This window comes from Hyperolius riggenbachi, chromosome 2 (assembly GCF_040937935.1).
Source record: "Hyperolius riggenbachi isolate aHypRig1 chromosome 2, aHypRig1.pri, whole genome shotgun sequence".
NCBI lineage: Eukaryota > Metazoa > Chordata > Amphibia > Anura > Hyperoliidae > Hyperolius > Hyperolius riggenbachi.
The window spans coordinates 548,048,055-548,064,554 of NC_090647.1; the positions used below are offsets into that span (position 1 = coordinate 548,048,055).

General features: G+C 57.9%; 68 pseudogenes; all 68 read left to right on the forward strand.

Annotated features, from left to right (window-relative positions):
• The first annotated feature begins 201 nt into the window (after window positions 1-201).
• LOC137548631 (5S ribosomal RNA) lies at window positions 202-320 on the forward strand (annotated as a pseudogene).
• Window positions 321-401: 81 nt separating this feature from the next.
• LOC137553363 (5S ribosomal RNA) lies at window positions 402-520 on the forward strand (annotated as a pseudogene).
• Window positions 521-685: 165 nt separating this feature from the next.
• LOC137557957 (5S ribosomal RNA) lies at window positions 686-804 on the forward strand (annotated as a pseudogene).
• An 82-nt stretch (window positions 805-886) lies between these two features.
• Window positions 887-1,005, forward strand: LOC137557722 (5S ribosomal RNA; annotated as a pseudogene).
• Window positions 1,006-1,086: 81 nt separating this feature from the next.
• Window positions 1,087-1,205, forward strand: LOC137549917 (5S ribosomal RNA; annotated as a pseudogene).
• A 268-nt stretch (window positions 1,206-1,473) lies between these two features.
• Window positions 1,474-1,592, forward strand: LOC137553926 (5S ribosomal RNA; annotated as a pseudogene).
• An 81-nt stretch (window positions 1,593-1,673) lies between these two features.
• LOC137553290 (5S ribosomal RNA) lies at window positions 1,674-1,792 on the forward strand (annotated as a pseudogene).
• Window positions 1,793-2,063: 271 nt separating this feature from the next.
• LOC137551709 (5S ribosomal RNA) lies at window positions 2,064-2,182 on the forward strand (annotated as a pseudogene).
• Window positions 2,183-2,263: 81 nt separating this feature from the next.
• LOC137554358 (5S ribosomal RNA) lies at window positions 2,264-2,382 on the forward strand (annotated as a pseudogene).
• An 81-nt stretch (window positions 2,383-2,463) lies between these two features.
• LOC137553351 (5S ribosomal RNA) lies at window positions 2,464-2,582 on the forward strand (annotated as a pseudogene).
• An 82-nt stretch (window positions 2,583-2,664) lies between these two features.
• Window positions 2,665-2,783, forward strand: LOC137551655 (5S ribosomal RNA; annotated as a pseudogene).
• Window positions 2,784-2,864: 81 nt separating this feature from the next.
• On the forward strand, window positions 2,865-2,983 carry LOC137554170 (5S ribosomal RNA; annotated as a pseudogene).
• Window positions 2,984-3,065: 82 nt separating this feature from the next.
• On the forward strand, window positions 3,066-3,184 carry LOC137552020 (5S ribosomal RNA; annotated as a pseudogene).
• An 82-nt stretch (window positions 3,185-3,266) lies between these two features.
• LOC137553195 (5S ribosomal RNA) lies at window positions 3,267-3,385 on the forward strand (annotated as a pseudogene).
• A 281-nt stretch (window positions 3,386-3,666) lies between these two features.
• On the forward strand, window positions 3,667-3,785 carry LOC137554420 (5S ribosomal RNA; annotated as a pseudogene).
• Window positions 3,786-3,866: 81 nt separating this feature from the next.
• LOC137554581 (5S ribosomal RNA) lies at window positions 3,867-3,985 on the forward strand (annotated as a pseudogene).
• Window positions 3,986-4,066: 81 nt separating this feature from the next.
• LOC137552609 (5S ribosomal RNA) lies at window positions 4,067-4,185 on the forward strand (annotated as a pseudogene).
• An 82-nt stretch (window positions 4,186-4,267) lies between these two features.
• Window positions 4,268-4,386, forward strand: LOC137550884 (5S ribosomal RNA; annotated as a pseudogene).
• Window positions 4,387-4,468: 82 nt separating this feature from the next.
• Window positions 4,469-4,587, forward strand: LOC137554288 (5S ribosomal RNA; annotated as a pseudogene).
• An 80-nt stretch (window positions 4,588-4,667) lies between these two features.
• LOC137553456 (5S ribosomal RNA) lies at window positions 4,668-4,786 on the forward strand (annotated as a pseudogene).
• An 80-nt stretch (window positions 4,787-4,866) lies between these two features.
• Window positions 4,867-4,985, forward strand: LOC137554628 (5S ribosomal RNA; annotated as a pseudogene).
• A 282-nt stretch (window positions 4,986-5,267) lies between these two features.
• Window positions 5,268-5,386, forward strand: LOC137554187 (5S ribosomal RNA; annotated as a pseudogene).
• An 81-nt stretch (window positions 5,387-5,467) lies between these two features.
• LOC137548625 (5S ribosomal RNA) lies at window positions 5,468-5,586 on the forward strand (annotated as a pseudogene).
• Window positions 5,587-5,666: 80 nt separating this feature from the next.
• On the forward strand, window positions 5,667-5,785 carry LOC137553062 (5S ribosomal RNA; annotated as a pseudogene).
• An 82-nt stretch (window positions 5,786-5,867) lies between these two features.
• Window positions 5,868-5,986, forward strand: LOC137554135 (5S ribosomal RNA; annotated as a pseudogene).
• An 82-nt stretch (window positions 5,987-6,068) lies between these two features.
• Window positions 6,069-6,187, forward strand: LOC137558486 (5S ribosomal RNA; annotated as a pseudogene).
• A 283-nt stretch (window positions 6,188-6,470) lies between these two features.
• On the forward strand, window positions 6,471-6,589 carry LOC137553196 (5S ribosomal RNA; annotated as a pseudogene).
• A 281-nt stretch (window positions 6,590-6,870) lies between these two features.
• Window positions 6,871-6,989, forward strand: LOC137553514 (5S ribosomal RNA; annotated as a pseudogene).
• An 81-nt stretch (window positions 6,990-7,070) lies between these two features.
• LOC137554548 (5S ribosomal RNA) lies at window positions 7,071-7,189 on the forward strand (annotated as a pseudogene).
• Window positions 7,190-7,270: 81 nt separating this feature from the next.
• LOC137552610 (5S ribosomal RNA) lies at window positions 7,271-7,389 on the forward strand (annotated as a pseudogene).
• An 82-nt stretch (window positions 7,390-7,471) lies between these two features.
• On the forward strand, window positions 7,472-7,590 carry LOC137550885 (5S ribosomal RNA; annotated as a pseudogene).
• An 82-nt stretch (window positions 7,591-7,672) lies between these two features.
• Window positions 7,673-7,791, forward strand: LOC137554289 (5S ribosomal RNA; annotated as a pseudogene).
• Window positions 7,792-7,871: 80 nt separating this feature from the next.
• Window positions 7,872-7,990, forward strand: LOC137551820 (5S ribosomal RNA; annotated as a pseudogene).
• Window positions 7,991-8,071: 81 nt separating this feature from the next.
• Window positions 8,072-8,190, forward strand: LOC137559236 (5S ribosomal RNA; annotated as a pseudogene).
• Window positions 8,191-8,270: 80 nt separating this feature from the next.
• On the forward strand, window positions 8,271-8,389 carry LOC137553518 (5S ribosomal RNA; annotated as a pseudogene).
• Window positions 8,390-8,471: 82 nt separating this feature from the next.
• Window positions 8,472-8,590, forward strand: LOC137552947 (5S ribosomal RNA; annotated as a pseudogene).
• A 271-nt stretch (window positions 8,591-8,861) lies between these two features.
• On the forward strand, window positions 8,862-8,980 carry LOC137548633 (5S ribosomal RNA; annotated as a pseudogene).
• Window positions 8,981-9,061: 81 nt separating this feature from the next.
• On the forward strand, window positions 9,062-9,180 carry LOC137553364 (5S ribosomal RNA; annotated as a pseudogene).
• A 165-nt stretch (window positions 9,181-9,345) lies between these two features.
• On the forward strand, window positions 9,346-9,464 carry LOC137557958 (5S ribosomal RNA; annotated as a pseudogene).
• An 82-nt stretch (window positions 9,465-9,546) lies between these two features.
• Window positions 9,547-9,665, forward strand: LOC137557723 (5S ribosomal RNA; annotated as a pseudogene).
• An 81-nt stretch (window positions 9,666-9,746) lies between these two features.
• On the forward strand, window positions 9,747-9,865 carry LOC137549919 (5S ribosomal RNA; annotated as a pseudogene).
• A 268-nt stretch (window positions 9,866-10,133) lies between these two features.
• LOC137553927 (5S ribosomal RNA) lies at window positions 10,134-10,252 on the forward strand (annotated as a pseudogene).
• An 81-nt stretch (window positions 10,253-10,333) lies between these two features.
• On the forward strand, window positions 10,334-10,452 carry LOC137553291 (5S ribosomal RNA; annotated as a pseudogene).
• Window positions 10,453-10,723: 271 nt separating this feature from the next.
• On the forward strand, window positions 10,724-10,842 carry LOC137551710 (5S ribosomal RNA; annotated as a pseudogene).
• An 81-nt stretch (window positions 10,843-10,923) lies between these two features.
• Window positions 10,924-11,042, forward strand: LOC137554359 (5S ribosomal RNA; annotated as a pseudogene).
• Window positions 11,043-11,123: 81 nt separating this feature from the next.
• Window positions 11,124-11,242, forward strand: LOC137552723 (5S ribosomal RNA; annotated as a pseudogene).
• An 82-nt stretch (window positions 11,243-11,324) lies between these two features.
• On the forward strand, window positions 11,325-11,443 carry LOC137553372 (5S ribosomal RNA; annotated as a pseudogene).
• An 81-nt stretch (window positions 11,444-11,524) lies between these two features.
• LOC137554171 (5S ribosomal RNA) lies at window positions 11,525-11,643 on the forward strand (annotated as a pseudogene).
• An 82-nt stretch (window positions 11,644-11,725) lies between these two features.
• Window positions 11,726-11,844, forward strand: LOC137549239 (5S ribosomal RNA; annotated as a pseudogene).
• Window positions 11,845-11,926: 82 nt separating this feature from the next.
• LOC137553197 (5S ribosomal RNA) lies at window positions 11,927-12,045 on the forward strand (annotated as a pseudogene).
• Window positions 12,046-12,326: 281 nt separating this feature from the next.
• LOC137553515 (5S ribosomal RNA) lies at window positions 12,327-12,445 on the forward strand (annotated as a pseudogene).
• Window positions 12,446-12,526: 81 nt separating this feature from the next.
• On the forward strand, window positions 12,527-12,645 carry LOC137554582 (5S ribosomal RNA; annotated as a pseudogene).
• Window positions 12,646-12,726: 81 nt separating this feature from the next.
• LOC137552611 (5S ribosomal RNA) lies at window positions 12,727-12,845 on the forward strand (annotated as a pseudogene).
• Window positions 12,846-12,927: 82 nt separating this feature from the next.
• On the forward strand, window positions 12,928-13,046 carry LOC137550886 (5S ribosomal RNA; annotated as a pseudogene).
• An 82-nt stretch (window positions 13,047-13,128) lies between these two features.
• Window positions 13,129-13,247, forward strand: LOC137554625 (5S ribosomal RNA; annotated as a pseudogene).
• An 80-nt stretch (window positions 13,248-13,327) lies between these two features.
• Window positions 13,328-13,446, forward strand: LOC137553106 (5S ribosomal RNA; annotated as a pseudogene).
• Window positions 13,447-13,527: 81 nt separating this feature from the next.
• LOC137547872 (5S ribosomal RNA) lies at window positions 13,528-13,646 on the forward strand (annotated as a pseudogene).
• An 80-nt stretch (window positions 13,647-13,726) lies between these two features.
• LOC137552852 (5S ribosomal RNA) lies at window positions 13,727-13,845 on the forward strand (annotated as a pseudogene).
• Window positions 13,846-13,926: 81 nt separating this feature from the next.
• On the forward strand, window positions 13,927-14,045 carry LOC137553520 (5S ribosomal RNA; annotated as a pseudogene).
• An 82-nt stretch (window positions 14,046-14,127) lies between these two features.
• On the forward strand, window positions 14,128-14,246 carry LOC137551127 (5S ribosomal RNA; annotated as a pseudogene).
• Window positions 14,247-14,517: 271 nt separating this feature from the next.
• On the forward strand, window positions 14,518-14,636 carry LOC137552440 (5S ribosomal RNA; annotated as a pseudogene).
• A 166-nt stretch (window positions 14,637-14,802) lies between these two features.
• Window positions 14,803-14,921, forward strand: LOC137557960 (5S ribosomal RNA; annotated as a pseudogene).
• Window positions 14,922-15,003: 82 nt separating this feature from the next.
• Window positions 15,004-15,122, forward strand: LOC137557724 (5S ribosomal RNA; annotated as a pseudogene).
• Window positions 15,123-15,203: 81 nt separating this feature from the next.
• LOC137549920 (5S ribosomal RNA) lies at window positions 15,204-15,322 on the forward strand (annotated as a pseudogene).
• A 268-nt stretch (window positions 15,323-15,590) lies between these two features.
• On the forward strand, window positions 15,591-15,709 carry LOC137553928 (5S ribosomal RNA; annotated as a pseudogene).
• Window positions 15,710-15,790: 81 nt separating this feature from the next.
• On the forward strand, window positions 15,791-15,909 carry LOC137553292 (5S ribosomal RNA; annotated as a pseudogene).
• A 271-nt stretch (window positions 15,910-16,180) lies between these two features.
• Window positions 16,181-16,299, forward strand: LOC137551711 (5S ribosomal RNA; annotated as a pseudogene).
• Window positions 16,300-16,380: 81 nt separating this feature from the next.
• On the forward strand, window positions 16,381-16,499 carry LOC137554360 (5S ribosomal RNA; annotated as a pseudogene).
• Window position 16,500: the final 1 nt, after the last annotated feature.

Here is a 16,500-nt window from a genome sequence, read left to right on the forward strand (position 1 = left end):
CCTTGGATTTCGCCTGCGGCCACACTAAGCCGAAAGCATCAGATTGCGGAAGCTAAGCGGCTTCAGGCCTGGTTAGTAGCTGCGTGGGAGACCGGCTGTGAACCCCAGGTGCTGCAGGCATTTCTTTGGGTTTGCGGTCCAAAGGCTATGAGCACGTGGGAAGCCTCACCTTCAAGGCGCAGGAACGGCGCGTTGGATTTCGCCTGCGGCCACACTAAGTCAAAAGCGCCCGCTCTCGTCAGATCGCGGAAGCTAAACGGCTTCAGGCCTGGTTAGTAGCTGCGTGGGAGACCGGCTGTGAACCCCAGGTGCTGCAGGCTTTTTTTTGGGTTTGCGGTCCAATGGCTATGAGCACGTGGGAAGCGTCACCCTCAAGGCGCAGGAACGGCAACTTGGATTTTGCCTGTGGCCACACTAAGCTGAAAGCGCCCGCTCTCGTTAGAGCGTGGAAGCTAAGCGGCTTCAGGCCTGGTTAGTAGCTGCGTGGGAGACTGGCTGTGAACCCCAGGTGCTGCAAGCTTTTTTTGGGAGACCGGCTGTGAACCCCAGGTGCTGCAGGCTTTTTTTTGGGTTTGCGGTCCAATGGCTATGAGCACGTGGGAAGCGTCACCCTCAAGGCGCAGGAACGGCAACTTGGATTTTGCCTGCGGCCACTCTAAGGCGCAGGAACGGCGTCTTGGATTTTGCCTGCGGCCACACTAAGCTGAAAGCGCCCGCTCTCGTTAGATCGCGGAAGCCAAGCGGCTTCAGGCCTGGTTAGTAGCTGCGTGGGAGACCGTCTGTGAACCCCAGGTGCTGCAGGCTCTTTTTGGGGGTTTGCGGTCCAAAGGCTATGAGCACGTGGGAAGCCTCACCTTCAAGGCGCAGGAACGGCGCCTTGGAGTTCGCCTGCGGCCACACTAAGTCGAAAGCGCCCGCTCTCGTCAGATCGCGGAAGCTAAACGGCTTCAGGCCTGGTTAGTAGCTGCGTGGGAGACCGGCTGTGAACCCCAGGTGCTGCAGGCTTTTTTTTGGGTTTGCGGTCCAATGGCTATGAGCACGTGGGAAGCGTCACCCTCAAGGCGCAGGAACGGCAACTTGGATTTTGCCTGCGGCCACACTAAGCTGAAAGCGCCTGCTCTCGTTAGATCGTGGAAGCTAAGCGGCTTCAGGCCTGGTTAGTAGCTTTGTGGGAGACCAGCTGTGAACCCCAGGTGCTGCAGGCTTTTTTTGGGGTTTGCGGTCCAATGGCTATGAGCACGTGGGAAGGTGCAGGAATGGCAACTTGGATTTTGCCTGTGGCCACACTAAGCCGAAAGTGCCCGCGCTAGTCAGATTGAGGAAGCTAAGTGGCTTCAGGCCTGGTTAGTAGCTGCGTAGGAAATCAGCTGTGAACCCCAGGTGCTGCAGGCATTTCTTTGGGTTTGCAGACAAATGGCTATGAGCACGTGGGAAGCCTCACCTTCAAGGCGCAGGAACGGCGCTTTGGATTTTGCTTGCTGCAACACTAAGCCGAAAGCGTCCGCTCTCGTCAGATCGTGGAAGCTAAGTGGCTTCAGGCCTGGTTAGTAGCTGCGTGGGAGACTGGCTGTGAACCCCAGGTGCTGCAAGCTTTTTTTGGGGTTTGCGGTCCAATGGCTATGAGCACGTGGGAAGCCTCACTTTCAAGGCGCAGGAACGGCGTCTTGGATTTTGCCTGTGGCCACACTAAGCCTAAAGCGCCCGCCCTCGTCAGATCGTGGAAGCTAAGCGGCTTCAGGCCTGGTTAATAGCTGTGTGGGAGACCGGCTGTGAACCCCAGGTGCTGCAGGCATTTCTTTGGGTTTGCGGTCCAATGGCTATGAGCACGTGGGAAGCCTCACCTTCAAGGCGCAGGAACGGCGCCTTGGATTTCACCTGCGGCCAGACTAAGCTGAAAACGTCATATTGCGGAAGCTAAGCGGCTTCAGGCCTGGTTAGTAGCCGTGTGGGAGACTGGCTGTGAACCCCAGGTGCTGTAGGCTATTTTGGGGGTTTGCGGTCCAATGGCTATGAGCACGTGGGAAGCCTCACCTTCAAGGCGCAGGAACGACGCCGTTGATTTTGCTTGCGGCCACACTAAGCTGAAAGCGCCCGCTCTCGTCAGATTGCGGAAGCTAAGTGGCTTCAGGCCTGGTTAGTAGCTGTGTGGGAGACCGGCTGTGAACCCCAGGTGTTGCAGGCTTTTTTGGGGGTTTGCGGTCCAATGGCTATGAGCACGTGGGAAGCCTCACCTTCAAGGCGCAGGAACGGCGCCTTGGATTTCGCCTGCGGCCACACCAAACCGAAAGCGTCCGCTCTCGTCAGATCGCGGAAGCTAAACGGCTTCAGACCTGGTTAGTAGCTGCGTGGGAGACTGGCTGTGGACCCCAGGTGCTGCAGGCTTTTTTTTTGGTTTGCGGTCCAATGGCTATGAGCACGTGGGAAGCCTCACCTTCAAGGCACAGGAACGGCGCCTTGTATTTTGCCTGTGGCCACACTGAGCTGTAAGCGCCTGCTTTTGTCAGATCGCGGAAGCTAAGCAGCTTCAGGCCTGGTTAGTAGCTGCGTGGGATACCGGCTGTGAACCCCCGGTGCTGCAGGCTTTTTTTGGGGGTTTGCGGTCCAATCGCTATGAGCACGTGGGAAGCCTCACCTTCAAGGCGCAGGAACGGCGCCTTGGATTTTGCCTGCTGCCACACTAAGCCGAAAGCGCCCGCTCTCGTCAGATCGTGGAAGCTAAGCGGCTTCTGGCCTGGTTAGTAGCTGTGTGGGAGACCGGCTGTGAGCCCCAGGTGCTGCAGGCTTTTTTTGGGGTTTGCGGTCCAATGGCTATGAGCACGTGGGAAGCCTCACCTTCAAGGCGCATGAACGGCGCCTTGTATTGTGCCTGCGGCTACACTAAGCCAAAAGTGCCTGCTCTCGTCAGATCGCGGAAGCTAAGTGGCTTCAGGCCTGGTTAGTAGCTGCGTGGGAGACCGGCTGTGAACCCCAGATGCTGGAGGCTCTTTTTGGGGGTTTGCGGTCCAATGGCTATGAGCACATGGGAAGCCTCACTTTCAAGGCGCAGGAACGGCGCCTTGGATTTCGCCTGCGGCCATACTAAGCCGAAAGCGCCCGCTCTCGTCAGATCGCAGAAGCTAAGCGGCTTCAGGCCTAATTAGTAGCTGCGTGGGAGGCTGGCTGTGAACCCCAGGTGCTGCAGGCTCTTTTTGGGGGTTTGCGGTCCAATGGCTATGAGCACGTGGGAAGCCTCACCTTCAAGGCGCAGGAACGGTGCCTTGGATTTTGCCTGCGGCCACACTAAGCCGAAAGCGCCCGCTCTCGTCAGATCGCGGAAGCTAAGCTGCTTCAGGCCTGGTTAATAGCTGCGTCGGAGACCGGCTGTGAACCCCAGGTGCTGCAGGCTTTTTTTGGGGTTTGCGGTCCAATGGCTATGAGCACGTGGGAAGCCTCACCTTCAAGGCGCAGGAATGGCAACTTGGATTGTGCCTGTGGCCACACTAAGCCGAAAGTGCCCGCGCTAGTCAGATTGAGGAAGCTAAGTGGCATCAGGCCTGGTTAGTAGCTGCGTGGGAGACCGGCTGTGAACCCCAGGTGCTGCAGGCATTTCTTTGGGTTTGCGGTCCAATGGCTATGAGCACGTGGGAAGCCTCACCTTCAAGGCGCAGGAACGGCGCCTTGAATTTTGCCTGCAGCCCCACTAAGCCTAAAGCGCCCGCCCTCGTCAGATCGTGGAAGCTAAGTGGCTTCAGGCCTGGTTAGTAGCTGTGTGGGAGACCAGCTGTGAACCCCAGTTGTTGCAGGCTTTTTTGGGGGTTTGCGGTCCAATGGCTATGAGCACGTGGGAAGCCTCACCTTCAAGGCGCAGGAACGGCGCCTTGGATTTCGCCTGCGGCCACACCAAACCGAAAGCGTCCGCTCTCGTCAGATCGCGGAAGCTAAACGGCTTCAGACCTGGTTAGTAGCTGCAAGGGAGACTGGCTGTGGACCCCAGGTGCTGCAGGCATTTTTTTTGGTTTGCGGTCCAATGGCTATGAGCACATGGGAAGCCTCACCTTCAAGGCACAGGAACGGCGCCTTGTATTTCGCCTGTGGCCACACTAAGCTGTAAGCGCCTGCTTTTGTCAGATCGCGGAAGCTAAGCAGCTTCAGGCCTGGTTAGTAGCTGCGTGGGAGACCGGCTGTGAACCCCCGGTGCTGCAGGCTTTTTTGGGGGGTTTGCGGTCCAATCGCTATGAGCACGTGGGAAGCCTCACCTTCAAGGCGCAGGAACGGCGCCTTGGATTTCGCCTGCGGCCACACTAAGCCGAAAGCGCCCGCTCTCGTCAGATCGCGGAAGCTAAACGGCTTCAGGCCTGGTTAGTAGCTGCGTGGGAGATTGGCTGTGAACCCCAGGCGCTGCAGGCTTTTTTGGGGGGTTTGCGGTCCAATGTCTATGAGCACGTGGGAAGCCTCACCTTCAAGGCGCAGGAACGGCGCCTTGGATTTCGCCTGCAGCCACACTAAGCCTAAAGCGCCTGCCCTTGTCAGATTGTGGAAGCTAAGCGGCTTCAGGCCTGGCTAGTAGCTGCGTGGGAGACCGGCTGTGAACCCCAGGTGCTGCAGGCTTTTTTTGGGTTTGCGGTCCAATGGCTATGAGCACGTGGGAAGCCTCACCCTCAAGGCGCAGGAACGGCAACTTGGATTTTGCCTGCGGACACACTAAGCCGAAAGCGCCCGCTCTTGTCCGATCGCGGAAGCTAAGTGGCTTCAGGCCTGTTTAGTAGCTGCGTGGGAGACTGGCTGTGAACCCCAGGTGCTGCAGGCTTTTTTGGGGGTTTGGGACCAATGGCTATGAGCACGTGGGAAGCCTCACCTTCAAGGCGCAGGAACGGCGCCTTGGATTTTGCCTGCGAACACACTAAGCCGAAGGCGCCTGCTCTCGTCAGATCGCGGAAGCTAAGTGGCTTCAGGCCTGTTTAGTAGCTGCGTGGGAGACTGGCTGTGAACCCCAAGTGCTGCAGGCTTTTTTTAGGGTTTGCGGACCAATGGCTATGAGCACGTGGGAAGCCTCACCTTCAAGGCGCAAGAACAGCGCCTTGGATTTTGCCTGCGGCCACACTACGCCGAAAGCTCCCGCTCTCATCAGATTGTGGAAGCTAAGCGGCTTCAGGCCTGATTAGTAGCTGCGTGGGAGAGTGGCTGTGAACCCCAGGTGTTGCAGACTTTTTGGGGGGGTTTGCGGTCCAATGGCTATGAGCACATGGGAAGCCTCACCTTCAAGGCGCAGGAACGGCGGCTTTGACTGTGCCTGCGGCCACACTAAGCCAAAAGTGCCCGCTCTTGGCAGATCGTGGAAGCTAAGTGGCATCAGGCCTGGTTAGTAGCTGCGTGGGAGACCGGCTGTGAACCCCAGGTGCTGCAGGCTTTTTTTTGGGTTTGCGGTCCAATGGCTATGAGCACGTGGGAAGCCTCCCCTTCAAGGCGCAGGAACGGCGCCTTGAATTTTGCCTGCGGCCACACTAAGCCGAAAGCGCCCGCTCTCGTCAGATCGTGGAAGCTAAGTGGCTTCAGGCCTGATTAGTAGCTGCGTGGGAGACCGGCTGTGAACCCCAGGTGCTGCAGGCTTTTTTTAGGTTTGCGGTCCAATGGCTATGAGCATGTGGAAAGCCTCACCTTCAAGGCGCAGGAACGGCGCCTTGGATTTTGCTTGTGGCCACACTAAGCCGAAAGCGCCCGCTCTCGTCAGATCGTGGAAGCTAAGCGGCTTCAGGCCTGATTAGTAGCTGCGTGGGAGAGTGGCTGTGAACCCCAGGTGCTGCAAGCTTTTTTGGGGGGTTTGCGGTCCAATGGTTATGAGCACGTGGGAAGCCTCACCTTCAAGGCGCATGAACGGTGCCTTGGATTTTCCCTGCGGCCACACTAAGCCGAAAGCGCCCGCTCTTGCCAGATCGCGGAAGCTAAGTGGCTTCAGGCCTGGTTAGTAGCTGCGTGGGAGACTGGCTGTGAAACCCAGGCGCTGCAGGCTTTTTTTGGGGGTTTGCGTTCCAATGGCTATGAGCACGTGGGAAGCCTCACCTTCAAGGCGCAGGAACGGCGCCTTGGATTTCGCCTGCGGCCATACTAAGCCGAAAGCGCCCGCTCTCGTCAGATCGCGGAAGCTAAACGGCTTCAGGCCTGGTTAGTAGCTGCGTGGGAGACTGGCTGTGAAACCCAGGCGCTGCAGGCTTTTTTGGGGGGTTTGCGTTCCAATGGCTATGAGCACGTGGGAAGCCTCACCTTCAAGGCGCAGGAACGGCGCCTTGGATTTCGCCTGCAGCCACACTAAGCCTAAAGCGCCTGCCCTTGTCAGATTGTGGAAGCTAAGCGGCTTCAGGCCTAATTAGTAGCTGCGTGGGAGGCTGGCTGTGAACCCCAGGTGCTGCAGGCTCTTTTTGGGGGTTTGCGGTCCAATGGCTATGAGCACGTGGGAAGCCTCACCTTCAAGGCGCAGGAACGGTGCCTTGGATTTTGCCTGCGGCCACACTAAGCCGAAAGCGCCCGCTCTCGTCAGATCGCGGAAGCTAAGCTGCTTCAGGCCTGGTTAATAGCTGCGTCGGAGACCGGCTGTGAACCCCAGGTGCTGCAGGCTTTTTTTGGGGTTTGCGGTCCAATGGCTATGAGCACGTGGGAAGCCTCACCTTCAAGGCGCAGGAATGGCAACTTGGATTGTGCCTGTGGCCACACTAAGCCGAAAGTGCCCGCGCTAGTCAGATTGAGGAAGCTAAGTGGCATCAGGCCTGGTTAGTAGCTGCGTGGGAGACCGGCTGTGAACCCCAGGTGCTGCAGGCATTTCTTTGGGTTTGCGGTCCAATGGCTATGAGCACGTGGGAAGCCTCACCTTCAAGGCGCAGGAACGGCGCCTTGGATTTTGCCTGCAGCCCCACTAAGCCTAAAGCGCCCGCCCTCGTCAGATCGTGGAAGCTAAGTGGCTTCAGGCCTGGTTAGTAGCTGTGTGGGAGACCAGCTGTGAACCCCAGGTGTTGCAGGCTTTTTTGGGGGTTTGCGGTCCAATGGCTATGAGCACGTGGGAAGCCTCACCTTCAAGGCGTAGGAACGGCGCCTTGGATTTCGCCTGCGGCCACACCAAACCGAAAGCGTCCGCTCTCGTCAGATCGCGGAAGCTAAACGGCTTCAGACCTGGTTAGTAGCTGCAAGGGAGACTGGCTGTGGACCCCAGGTGCTGCAGGCTTTTTTTTTGGTTTGCGGTCCAATGGCTATGAGCACATGGGAAGCCTCACCTTCAAGGCACAGGAACGGCGCCTTGTATTTCGCCTGTGGCCACACTAAGCTGTAAGCGCCTGCTTTTGTCAGATCGCGGAAGCTAAGCAGCTTCAGGCCTGGTTAGTAGCTGCGTGGGAGACCGGCTGTGAACCCCCGGTGCTGCAGGCTTTTTTGGGGGGTTTGCGGTCCAATCGCTATGAGCACGTGGGAAGCCTCACCTTCAAGGCGCAGGAACGGCGCCTTGGATTTCGCCTGCGGCCACACTAAGCCGAAAGCGCCCGCTCTCGTCAGATCGCGGAAGCTAAACGGCTTCAGGCCTGGTTAGTAGCTGCGTGGGAGATTGGCTGTGAACCCCAGGCGCTGCAGGCTTTTTTGGGGGGTTTGCGGTCCAATGGCTATGAGCACGTGGGAAGCCTCACCTTCAAGGCGCAGGAACGGCGCCTTGGATTTTGCCTGCAGCCACACTAAGCCTAAAGCGCCTGCCCTTGTCAGATTGTGGAAGCTAAGCGGCTTCAGGCCTGGCTAGTAGCTGCGTGGGAGACCGGCTGTGAACCCCAGGTGCTGCAGGCTTTTTTTGGGTTTGCGGTCCAATGGCTATGAGCACGTGGGAAGCCTCACTCTCAAGGCGCAGGAACGGCAACTTGGATTTTGCCTGCGGCCACACTAAGCTGAAAGCGCCTGCTCTCGTTAGATCGTGGAAGCTAAGCGGCTTCAGGCCTGGTTAGTAGCTTTGTGGGAGACCAGCTGTGAACCCCAGGTGTTGCAGGCATTTCTTTGGGTTTGCAGTCCAATGGCTATGAGCACGTGGGAAGCCTCACTTTCAAGGCGCAGGAACGGCGCCTTGGATTTTGCCTGCGGCCACACTAAGCTGAAAGCGCCCGCTCTCGTTAGATCGCGGAAGCCAAGCGGCTTCAGGCCTGGTTAGTAGCTGCGTGGGAGACCGGCTGTGAAACCCAGGTGCTGCAGGCTTTTTTTGGGTTTGCGGTCCAATGGCTATGAGCACGTGGGAAGCCTCACCTTCAAGGCGCAGGAACGGCGCCTTGGATTTCGCCTGCGGCCACACTAAGCCGAAAGCGCCCGCTCTCGTCAGATCGCGGAAGCTAAACGGCTTCAGTCCTGGTTATTAGCTGCGTGGGAGATTAGCTGTGAACCCCAGGCGCTGCAGGCTTTTTTTGGGGGTTTGCGGTCCAATGGCTATGAGCACGTGGGAAGCCTCACTTTTAAGGCGCAGGAACAGCGCCTTGGATTTCGCCTGCAGCCATACTAAGCCTAAAGCGCCTGCCCTTGTCAGATCGTGGAAGCTAAGCGGCTTCAGGCCTGGTTAGTAGCTGCGTGGGAGACCGGCTGTGAACCCCAGGTGCTGCAGGCATTTCTTTGGGTTTGCGGTCCAATGGCTATGAGCACGTGGGAAGCCTCACATTCAAGGCGCAGGAACGGTGCCTTGGATTTCGCCTGCGGCCACACTAAGCCGAAAGCATCAGATTGCGGAAGCTAAGTGGCTTCAGGCCTGGTTAGTAGCTGCGTGGGAGACCGGCTGTGAACCCCAGGTGCTGCAGGCATTTCTTTGGGTTTGCGGTCCAAAGGCTATGAGCACGTGGGAAGCCTCACCTTCAAGGCGCAGGAACGGCGCGTTGGATTTCGCCTGCGGCCACACTAAGTCAAAAGCGCCCGCTCTCGTCAGATCGCGGAAGCTAAACGGCTTCAGGCCTGGTTAGTAGCTGCGTGGGAGACCGGCTGTGAACCCCAGGTGCTGCAGGCTTTTTTTTGGGTTTGCGGTCCAATGGCTATGAGCACGTGGGAAGCGTCACCCTCAAGGCGCAGGAACGGCAACTTGGATTTTGCCTGTGGCCACACTAAGCTGAAAGCGCCCGCTCTCGTTAGAGCGTGGAAGCTAAGCGGCTTCAGGCCTGGTTAGTAGCTGCGTGGGAGACTGGCTGTGAACCCCAGGTGCTGCAAGCTTTTTTTGGGAGACCGGCTGTGAACCCCAGGTGCTGCAGGCTTTTTTTTGGGTTTGCGGTCCAATGGCTATGAGCACGTGGGAAGCGTCACCCTCAAGGCGCAGGAACGGCAACTTGGATTTTGCCTGCGGCCACACTAGGGCGCAGGAACGGCGTCTTGGATTTTGCCTGCGGCCACACTAAGCTGAAAGCGCCCGCTCTCGTTAGATCGCGGAAGCCAAGCGGCTTCAGGCCTGGTTAGTAGCTGCGTGGGAGACCGTCTGTGAACCCCAGGTGCTGCAGGCTCTTTTTGGGGGTTTGCGGTCCAAAGGCTATGAGCACGTGGGAAGCCTCACCTTCAAGGCGCAGGAACGGCGCCTTGGATTTCGCCTGCGGCCACACTAAGTCGAAAGCGCCCGCTCTCGTCAGATCGCGGAAGCTAAACGGCTTCAGGCCTGGTTAGTAGCTGCGTGGGAGACCGGCTGTGAACCCCAGGTGCTGCAGGCTTTTTTTTGGGTTTGCGGTCCAATGGCTATGAGCACGTGGGAAGCGTCACCCTCAAGGCGCAGGAACGGCAACTTGGATTTTGCCTGCGGCCACACTAAGCTGAAAGCGCCTGCTCTCGTTAGATCGTGGAAGCTAAGCGGCTTCAGGCCTGGTTAGTAGCTTTGTGGGAGACCAGCTGTGAACCCCAGGTGCTGCAGGCTTTTTTTGGGGTTTGCGGTCCAATGGCTATGAGCACGTGGGAAGGTGCAGGAATGGCAACTTGGATTTTGCCTGTGGCCACACTAAGCCGAAAGTGCCCGCGCTAGTCAGATTGAGGAAGCTAAGTGGCTTCAGGCCTGGTTAGTAGCTGCGTAGGAAATCAGCTGTGAACCCCAGGTGCTGCAGGCATTTCTTTGGGTTTGCAGACAAATGGCTATGAGCACGTGGGAAGCCTCACCTTCAAGGCGCAGGAACGGCGCTTTGGATTTTGCTTGCTGCAACACTAAGCCGAAAGCGTCCGCTCTCGTCAGATCGTGGAAGCTAAGTGGCTTCAGGCCTGGTTAGTAGCTGCGTGGGAGACTGGCTGTGAACCCCAGGTGCTGCAAGCTTTTTTTGGGGTTTGCGGTCCAATGGCTATGAGCACGTGGGAAGCCTCACTTTCAAGGCGCAGGAACGGCGTCTTGGATTTTGCCTGTGGCCACACTAAGCCTAAAGCGCCCGCCCTCGTCAGATCGTGGAAGCTAAGCGGCTTCAGGCCTGGTTAATAGCTGTGTGGGAGACCGGCTGTGAACCCCAGGTGCTGCAGGCATTTCTTTGGGTTTGCGGTCCAATGGCTATGAGCACGTGGGAAGCCTCACCTTCAAGGCGCAGGAACGGCGCCTTGGATTTCACCTGCGGCCAGACTAAGCTGAAAACGTCATATTGCGGAAGCTAAGCGGCTTCAGGCCTGGTTAGTAGCCGTGTGGGAGACTGGCTGTGAACCCCAGGTGCTGTAGGCTATTTTGGGGGTTTGCGGTCCAATGGCTATGAGCACGTGGGAAGCCTCACCTTCAAGGCGCAGGAACGACGCCGTTGATTTTGCTTGCGGCCACACTAAGCTGAAAGCGCCCGCTCTCGTCAGATTGCGGAAGCTAAGTGGCTTCAGGCCTGGTTAGTAGCTGTGTGGGAGACCGGCTGTGAACCCCAGGTGTTGCAGGCTTTTTTGGGGGTTTGCGGTCCAATGGCTATGAGCACGTGGGAAGCCTCACCTTCAAGGCGCAGGAACGGCGCCTTGGATTTCGCCTGCGGCCACACCAAACCGAAAGCGTCCGCTCTCGTCAGATCGCGGAAGCTAAACGGCTTCAGACCTGGTTAGTAGCTGCGTGGGAGACTGGCTGTGGACCCCAGGTGCTGCAGGCTTTTTTTTTGGTTTGCGGTCCAATGGCTATGAGCACGTGGGAAGCCTCACCTTCAAGGCACAGGAACGGCGCCTTGTATTTTGCCTGTGGCCACACTGAGCTGTAAGCGCCTGCTTTTGTCAGATCGCGGAAGCTAAGCAGCTTCAGGCCTGGTTAGTAGCTGCGTGGGAGACCGGCTGTGAACCCCCGGTGCTGCAGGCTTTTTTTGGGGGTTTGCGGTCCAATCGCTATGAGCACGTGGGAAGCCTCACCTTCAAGGCGCAGGAACGGCGCCTTGGATTTTGCCTGCTGCCACACTAAGCCGAAAGCGCCCGCTCTCGTCAGATCGTGGAAGCTAAGCAGCTTCTGGCCTGGTTAGTAGCTGTGTGGGAGACCGGATGTGAGCCCCAGGTGCTGCAGGCTTTTTTTGGGGTTTGCGGTCCAATGGCTATGAGCACGTGGGAAGCCTCACCTTCAAGGCGCATGAACGGCGCCTTGTATTGTGCCTGCGGCTACACTAAGCCAAAAGTGCCTGCTCTCGTCAGATCGCGGAAGCTAAGTGGCTTCAGGCCTGGTTAGTAGCTGCGTGGGAGACCGGCTGTGAACCCCAGATGCTGGAGGCTCTTTTTGGGGGTTTGCGGTCCAATGGCTATGAGCACATGGGAAGCCTCACTTTCAAGGCGCAGGAACGGCGCCTTGGATTTCGCCTGCGGCCATACTAAGCCGAAAGCGCCCGCTCTCGTCAGATCGCGGAAGCTAAGCGGCTTCAGGCCTAATTAGTAGCTGCGTGGGAGGCTGGCTGTGAACCCCAGGTGCTGCAGGCTCTTTTTGGGGGTTTGCGGTCCAATGGCTATGAGCACGTGGGAAGCCTCACCTTCAAGGCGCAGGAACGGTGCCTTGGATTTTGCCTGCGGCCACACTAAGCCGAAAGCGCCCGCTCTCGTCAGATCGCGGAAGCTAAGCTGCTTCAGGCCTGGTTAATAGCTGCGTCGGAGACCGGCTGTGAACCCCAGGTGCTGCAGGCTTTTTTTGGGGTTTGCGGTCCAATGGCTATGAGCACGTGGGAAGCCTCACCTTCAAGGCGCAGGAATGGCAACTTGGATTGTGCCTGTGGCCACACTAAGCCGAAAGTGCCCGCGCTAGTCAGATTGAGGAAGCTAAGTGGCATCAGGCCTGGTTAGTAGCTGCGTGGGAGACCGGCTGTGAACCCCAGGTGCTGCAGGCATTTCTTTGGGTTTGCGGTCCAATGGCTATGAGCACGTGGGAAGCCTCACCTTCAAGGCGCAGGAACGGCGCCTTGGATTTTGCCTGCAGCCCCACTAAGCCTAAAGCGCCCGCCCTCGTCAGATCGTGGAAGCTAAGTGGCTTCAGGCCTGGTTAGTAGCTGTGTGGGAGACCAGCTGTGAACCCCAGGTGTTGCAGGCTTTTTTGGGGGTTTGCGGTCCAATGGCTATGAGCACGTGGGAAGCCTCACCTTCAAGGCGCAGGAACGGCGCCTTGGATTTCGCCTGCGGCCACACCAAACCGAAAGCGTCCGCTCTCGTCAGATCGCGGAAGCTAAACGGCTTCAGACCTGGTTAGTAGCTGCAAGGGAGACTGGCTGTGGACCCCAGGTGCTGCAGGCATTTTTTTTGGTTTGCGGTCCAATGGCTATGAGCACATGGGAAGCCTCACCTTCAAGGCACAGGAACGGCGCCTTGTATTTCGCCTGTGGCCACACTAAGCTGTAAGCGCCTGCTTTTGTCAGATCGCGGAAGCTAAGCAGCTTCAGGCCTGGTTAGTAGCTGCGTGGGAGACCGGCTGTGAACCCCCGGTGCTGCAGGCTTTTTTGGGGGGTTTGCGGTCCAATCGCTATGAGCACGTGGGAAGCCTCACCTTCAAGGCGCAGGAACGGCGCCTTGGATTTCGCCTGCGGCCACACTAAGCCGAAAGCGCCCGCTCTCGTCAGATCGCGGAAGCTAAACGGCTTCAGGCCTGGTTAGTAGCTGCGTGGGAGATTGGCTGTGAACCCCAGGCGCTGCAGGCTTTTTTGGGGGGTTTGCGGTCCAATGGCTATGAGCACGTGGGAAGCCTCACCTTCAAGGCGCAGGAACGGCGCCTTGGATTTCGCCTGCAGCCACACTAAGCCTAAAGCGCCTGCCCTTGTCAGATTGTGGAAGCTAAGCGGCTTCAGGCCTGGCTAGTAGCTGCGTGGGAGACCGGCTGTTTACCCCAGGTGCTGCAGGCTTTTTTTGGGTTTGCGGTCCAATGGCTATGAGCACGTGGGAAGCCTCACCCTCAAGGCGCAGGAACGGCAACTTGGATTTTGCCTGCGGCCACACTAAGCTGAAAGCGCCTGCTCTCGTTAGATCGTGGAAGCTAAGCGGCTTCAGGCCTGGTTAGTAGCTTTGTGGGAGATCAGCTGTGAACCCCAGGTGTTGCAGGCATTTCTTTGGGTTTGCAGTCCAATGGCTATGAGCACGTGGGAAGCCTCACTTTCAAGGCGCAGGAACGGCGCCTTGGATTTTGCCTGCGGCCACACTAAGCTGAAAGCGCCCGCTCTCGTTAGATCGCGGAAGCCAAGCGGCTTCAGGCCTGGTTAGTAGCTTCGTGGGAGACCGGCTGTGAACCCCAGGTGCTGCAGGCTTTTTTTGGGTTTGCGGTCCAATGGCTATGAGCACGTGGGAAGCCTCACCTTCAAGGCGCAGGAACGGCGGCTTGGACTGTGCCTGCGGCCACACTAAGCCAAAAGTGCCTGCTCTCGTCAGATCACGGAAGCTAAGTGGCATCAGGCCTGGTTAGTAGCTGCGTGGGAGACCGGCTGTGAACCCCAGGTGCTGCAGGCTTTTTTGGGGGTTTGCGGTCCAATGGCTATGAGCACGTGGGAAGCCTCACCTTCAAGGCGCAGGAACGGCGCCTTGGATTTCGCCTGCGGCCACACTAAGCCGAAAGCGCCCGCTCTCGTCAGATCGCGGAAGCTAAACGGCTTCAGTCCTGGTTATTAGCTGCGTGGGAGATTAGCTGTGAACCCCAGGCGCTGCAGGCTTTTTTTGGGGGTTTGCGGTCCAATGGCTATGAGCACGTGGGAAGCCTCACTTTTAAGGCGCAGGAACAGCGCCTTGGATTTCGCCTGCAGCCATACTAAGCCTAAAGCGCCTGCCCTCGTCAGATCGTGGAAGCTAAGCGGCTTCAGGCCTGGTTAGTAGCTGCGTGGGAGACCGGCTGTGAACCCCAGGTGCTGCAGGCATTTCTTTGGGTTTGCGGTCCAATGGCTATGAGCACGTGGGAAGCCTCACATTCAAGGCGCAGGAACGGTGCCTTGGATTTCGCCTGCGGCCACACTAAGCCGAAAGCATCAGATTGCGGAAGCTAAGCGGCTTCAGGCCTGGTTAGTAGCTGCGTGGGAGACCGGCTGTGAACCCCAGGTGCTGCAGGCATTTCTTTGGGTTTGCGGTCCAAAGGCTATGAGCACGTGGGAAGCGTCACCCTCAAGGCGCAGGAACGGCAACTTGGATTTTGCCTGTGGCCACACTAAGCTGAAAGCGCCCGCTCTCGTTAGAACGTGGAAGCTAAGCGGCTTCAGGCCTGGTTAGTAGCTGCGTGGGAGACTGGCTGTGAACCCCAGGTGCTGCAAGCTTTTTTTTGGGAGACCGGCTGTGAACCCCAGGTGCTGCAGGCTTTTTTTTGGGTTTGCGGTCCAATGGCGATGAGCACGTGGGAAGCGTCACCCTCAAGGCGCAGGAACGGCAACTTGGATTTTGCCTGCGGCCACACTAAGGTGCAGGAACGGCGTCTTGGATTTTGCCTGCGGCCACACTAAGCTGAAAGCGCCCGCTCTCGTTAGATCGCGGAAGCCAAGCGGCTTCAGGCCTGGTTAGTAGCTGCGTGGGAGACCGTCTGTGAACCCCAGGTGCTGCAGGCTCTTTTTGGGGGTTTGCGGTCCAAAGGCTATGAGCACGTGGGAAGCCTCACCTTCAAGGCGCAGGAACGGCGCCTTGGATTTCGCCTGCGGCCACACTAAGTCGAAAGCGCCCGCTCTCGTCAGATCGCGGAAGCTAAACGGCTTCAGGCCTGGTTAGTAGCTGCGTGGGAGACCGGCTGTGAACCCCAGGTGCTGCAGGCTTTTTTTTGGGTTTGCGGTCCAATGGCTATGAGCACGTGGGAAGCGTCACCCTCAAGGCGCAGGAACGGCAACTTGGATTTTGCCTGCGGCCACACTAAGCTGAAAGCGCCTGCTCTCGTTAGATCGTGGAAGCTAAGCGGCTTCAGGCCTGGTTAGTAGCTTTGTGGGAGACCAGCTGTGAACCCCAGGTGCTGCAGGCTTTTTTTGGGGTTTGCGGTCCAATGGCTATGAGCACGTGGGAAGGTGCAGGAATGGCAACTTGGATTTTGCCTGTGGCCACACTAAGCCGAAAGTGCCCGCGCTAGTCAGATTGAGGAAGCTAAGTGGCTTCAGGCCTGGTTAGTAGCTGCGTAGGAAATCAGCTGTGAACCCCAGGTGCTGCAGGCATTTCTTTGGGTTTGCAGACAAATGGCTATGAGCACGTGGGAAGCCTCACCTTCAAGGCGCAGGAACGGCGCTTTGGATTTTGCTTGCTGCAACACTAAGCCGAAAGCGTCCGCTCTCGTCAGATCGTGGAAGCTAAGTGGCTTCAGGCCTGGTTAGTAGCTGCGTGGGAGACTGGCTGTGAACCCCAGGTGCTGCAAGCTTTTTTTGGGGTTTGCGGTCCAATGGCTATGAGCACGTGGGAAGCCTCACTTTCAAGGCGCAGGAACGGCGTCTTGGATTTTGCCTGTGGCCACACTAAGCCTAAAGCGCCCGCCCTCGTCAGATCGTGGAAGCTAAGCGGCTTCAGGCCTGGTTAATAGCTGTGTGGGAGACCGGCTGTGAACCCCAGGTGCTGCAGGCATTTCTTTGGGTTTGCGGTCCAATGGCTATGAGCACGTGGGAAGCCTCACCTTCAAGGCGCAGGAACGGCGCCTTGGATTTCACCTGCGGCCAGACTAAGCTGAAAACGTCATATTGCGGAAGCTAAGCGGCTTCAGGCCTGGTTAGTAGCCGTGTGGGAGACCGGCTGTGAACCCCAGGTGCTGCAGGCATTTCTTTGGGTTTGCGGTCCAATGGCTATGAGCACGTGGGAAGTCTCACCTTCAAGGCGCAGGAACGACGCCGTTGATTTTGCTTGCGGCCACACTAAGCTGAAAGCGCCCGCTCTCGTCAGATTGCGGAAGCTAAGTGGCTTCAGGCCTGGTTAGTAGCTGTGTGGGAGACCGGCTGTGAACCCCAGGTGTTGCAGGCTTTTTTGGGGGTTTGCGGTCCAATGGCTATGAGCACGTGGGAAGCCTCACCTTCAAGGCGCAGGAACGGCGCCTTGGATTTCGCCTGCGGCCACACCAAACCGAAAGCGTCCGCTCTCGTCAGATCGCGGAAGCTAAACGGCTTCAGACCTGGTTAGTAGCTGCGTGGGAGACTGGCTGTGGACCCCAGGTGCTGCAGGCTT